Source organism: Procambarus clarkii, chromosome 37, assembly GCF_040958095.1.
Source record: "Procambarus clarkii isolate CNS0578487 chromosome 37, FALCON_Pclarkii_2.0, whole genome shotgun sequence".
Classification (NCBI taxonomy): domain Eukaryota; kingdom Metazoa; phylum Arthropoda; class Malacostraca; order Decapoda; family Cambaridae; genus Procambarus; species Procambarus clarkii.
Genome location: NC_091186.1, coordinates 17,544,639 through 17,548,961, shown reverse-complemented (window position 1 = coordinate 17,548,961; position 4,323 = coordinate 17,544,639). Strand labels below are relative to the sequence as shown.

Here is a 4,323-nt window from a genome sequence, read left to right as displayed (position 1 = left end):
TGATTGTATTTGTGTGTGTGTGTATGTGTGCGTGTGTGTGTATGTGTGTGTATGTGTGTGTGTGCTGGATGAAGGAATATCCAAGTTGCCTTTCCTGACAATAGCAGCCGTAGAATGACATAAATATTGATGTTAGAGAGACTTCGGCTGTCTCTCCTTTTTAGAGTGTTCTTATCCCTTCAAAGGCAGACATAGACATGTTAGGGGAAACTTTGACTGTCTTCTCTTGCGATGGTTGCCTTTCTGTTGGCTGACAGACGTAGTGTGTTTCCGGTGGTCAAACATGATGCCACACTTACAGCCTCAACGACGCCGGCTGTTCTTGTTTTCAGGTGGTTTTCATAACTGTCAAGAATATTATATGCAACATTAAAACTATAAAAACAATCACAACTAGACGTTTGAATTTCATATATATATTACTAAGCTAACTATATTTTGTACAAATAAATAATAATTACAAATATCTACAATAATCATAAGGTGAATAAAAAGAATAATTATAATATTCATAAAAATTAAAACTAAAGTAAATAGAGAGATTAATGAATAATGAATGAAAAAAAAGGAAAATGAAATGTATGAGATTCTCAGCTCCCCATCAATCCTCCTGAGGAAGACATCCGTTTAGAATCAACAGTGACCTCCCACAGTATTCCTCAAACTTTCACTTGAGCCTTTGGAACTAAGCTGAACAGGTGGGCTTGTGGGGCCTCTCTCTCTATATATACTTCTGTTTATATTACTGAATAGTCCTGGAATATTCAGCACTGAATCTCTGGGATATTCTAAAGAATAGGTCAATTTCTAAATATAACTGCCTTAGTCACAAAAGCAAAGATTGTGGACTAATAGCCTCGTTTATTTTTTTTTGGGGGGGGGGGCGTAAGCAATTAGGAATTAACATTACCCTTCTTCAAAAACATTCTTACAGTATATCATGGAATACAGAAATGAAATATAATTATTAATTAGGACGGCAGTTAAATAGTCCTCGAGGGATGACTAATTGTAATATCCAGGAAGTTAGATTGAAGATATTTTTATTTGTCAAAATGTTTAAAAATTAAGTTTATATCAGAGAGATTTTTTAATTTTGTCTTTTGTTATTGACAAATGCATGAATAGAAGAATACAAGATTATCTCGATTCCATAGAGATTACCAAATTCTTCTATTTATCAAAGAATCTTAAATAAAGTGGTGAGTTAATTTTGTATTTGGTGTAAAGAATTAAAGAGTTATCACAGTGAAATTATTAAAATAATCCCTCCACGAAGATTATATACTAGGTTGGGTTACCTGACAGCTGGATGGACAGCGCGTCGGATTCGTAGTCCTGAGATTCCGGGTTCGATCCCCGGTGGAGGTGGAGACAAATGGGCAAAATATTTCACCCTGATGCCTCTGTTACCTAGCAGTACCTAGGAGTTAGACAGCTTCTACAGGCTGCTTCCCGGTGGGTGTCTAATAAAAAGGAGGCCTGGTTGAGGACAGGGCCGCGGGGACGCAAGCCCCGAAATCATCTCAATATAACCGCAAGATAACCTGGCTATGACATGATCACTCTTTCCCCTCTCATCAAAAGTTATCATGTTTCTCCTAATCTCTACCCTTTCTCTGTTCTGTTCTATCCTTCCTCTCCCCCAATACTCCCCAAAATCTCCCCTTTCCCTCTCTCAATCCTCTCCACTCACTCTCCCAGTCTCACATCATTCCCGCGCCTCCCTCACCTCTCATCCTCTCTCTCTTTCCCAATCCCCTTCACCTCACTTCTCTTCTCTCCCTCTTCCACATCCCTCCTCTCTCCTCTCTTCAACCATCATCACCTTTCTATCCTTTTTTTTCTCCATCATCCTCCCTGCCCTCTCTCTCTCTCTCTCTCTCTCTCTCTCTCTCTCTCTCTCTCTCTCTCTCTCTCTCTCTCTCTCTCTCTCTCTCTCTCTTTCTCTCTCTCTCTCTCTCTCTCTCTCTCTCTCTCTCTCTCTCTCTCTCTCTCTCTCAATATTAAATATAATACTAACTAATAAAGGTTAGTTAATCAAGAGTGTTGTAGGCATCACCGCTAACAACAGTGTTGAACGCACATATGTGTTCAGCAACACACCAGTCACAAGGCACATAATCCTATACATTAATATTTGTAATGCGATTGTCAGACCCGCTGCCAAGAACATAAGTCTCTCCCGAGAGCTGAGGAAACGACAGGTTGGAGAATGGTTGGCGACGTCTAGAGAAATGGGTGGTTTGTGGGCGGAAGCAGTGTGTGTGTGTGTGTGTGTGTGTGTGTGTGTGTGTGTGTGTGTGTGTGTGTGTGTGTGTGTGTGTGTGTGTGTGTGTGTGAGAGAGGCAGGAAAATGTGTGAGGGTTGGAATGGGGGTGGGACTTAGGAGAAGTGGAAGGATTGGGACTGGTGATTTGGCATGTTTTGTTTGGTCCAGGGCTAGTGATTGGTGTGGGACTGGCTCTTTAGTTGGAACAAGTCGGGTGGGAAAAGTTGTGTTTGTACCGGGTAGAGATGTAGTGAAGCTGGTGGGACAGGGAAGAGAGGGGAAGGATGGGAAGGGGTAGTTGGTGTGGTAGTGATGGGATGGTAAGTGTAGGGAGAGAGAGTGGATGGTGAGGGATGGGACACAGGGCTGACACTAATCATTTAAGGAGGAGATTCCCCCACGGACTATTCATCAAAATATTCAGCGTGGCGTGGATAACGGAAGGTTGTAACCCATTGGGGATTCCCAGGGTTTCCAGCTAATGAAAACAGAGTAGCTATGAGCAGACTTTTAAAATAAAAGCTAAGAACGACCCCTTCAGTTGAACAACCTCGTGAGAGTTACGAACAGCAGCAGCAGATAATGTAGCAGCACCATTAGTTACTAATGTCGTAATTGTAAAAAGTGTAAAAAAAAATGTATAATACAATAATGGAATTATATGTGTTTTGCTTAACAGAAACTGCAGCAATTTTAGTTCAACTAAAAAAAGCAAGCTAAAGCAGCCAGTCACAGTTAACAGCTTTTCTGTGTCTAGTTCAGAGGACAAAAACTGCAGTTAACTGGCTGGAGTTAGTAGTGGTTGTATTAGGGAAAAAACTTCTCTCATATATCAATTTTAATTAATAACACATCACAATGGGCGAAAACTGGCGATTATACAAAGCGCAGCACAAGACTCTTGTCAGATGATGAATTGTTGCTGTGAATGCACAGACAAATTGTATACCTTTTTTTATGCGAAAGTTGTTGAATTATAGTATTTTAATGATATGGAGATATAAATACAGCCAAAAATATTTGTCTGCTATGTGAACAATTACAATATGCTAATAAATTGTCATATATCTCAAATATAGTCACAATTTTCTGGAAGTGTTGGTTAAATTACATTTGTTTTAAGTAAAGACAGTTCAGACCAGGTTATGATTGGTTACGTTAGTTAGAAGCGAGATGTAAATAGTGAATAATTGGTACATACTTTGAACCACAGTCGCCCTATTTTTAATTGGTTTCTAATCATATTTAACCCGAACATAAAGACATACCTCGCAGCAGTTTCTTTATGATTATGGGCTGGGATATACATGATTCTCACGAGTTGCTTATTTTTGTTAATATATGTGATAAGGTCGGTGAACAGGTACATCAGGTGAAAGAAACTCTGCCTATTTGTTTCTACCTAGGCTAGGAACTTATCCCGGGCCTTTAGAACTACTATCCGCTAGTAGCTGTTCACTTCAGCTTGCGAGGACCCTGTAAAAATTCCTTGCCCCGAGTGAGGATCGAACTCACGACCTTGAGATTATGAGACTCACGCGCTGCCTACTGCGCCACCGAGGCTATACCTCGACCATACATGACATTCATACATGACAAGGCCATATATGATCAATCACATCGCGGTGTCATATGATCGTTGTGAGGATGATGACTCTGTTTACACAGATGTGAAGTGCGGTTAGTATTCAAAAACACTCGAATAAGCAATTGACCATGAAATGGAAAAAGTGGTCAATTTTCGACATGAGAACGAAAAGGCCACTTTTAAGATGACCTTAAACACTATATGTTTAAGGTCACCGAAGTACTATTGTTTACTGAGTACCTATTACCCCCAAGGTGACCGTAATATTAAGGCTTGCTGCTCTTCCTGTCGCACCGTTATTGGACACAAGCATGACAGTTTCCATTACTGAAAAAAACCACGGCTGAAAATTTTTCGCCTGTCAATCAAACATCGACAGCTGTTGACGTAAATGCTTTATACCCGATGGGAGAGACTACCTTGCAATTTTTACCTGACATGCTGCAGTGCAGACTAGATTTTT

General features: G+C 40.2%; 1 non-coding gene across 1 annotated transcript; it reads right to left on the bottom strand.

Annotated features, from left to right (window-relative positions):
• Nucleotides 1-3,762: 3,762 nt before the first annotated feature.
• TRNAM-CAU (transfer RNA methionine (anticodon CAU)) lies at nt 3,763-3,835 on the bottom strand. The gene has a single exon. It is a non-coding gene; the product is annotated as a tRNA-Met (tRNA).
• Between the last annotated feature and the right edge of the window lie 488 nt (nt 3,836-4,323).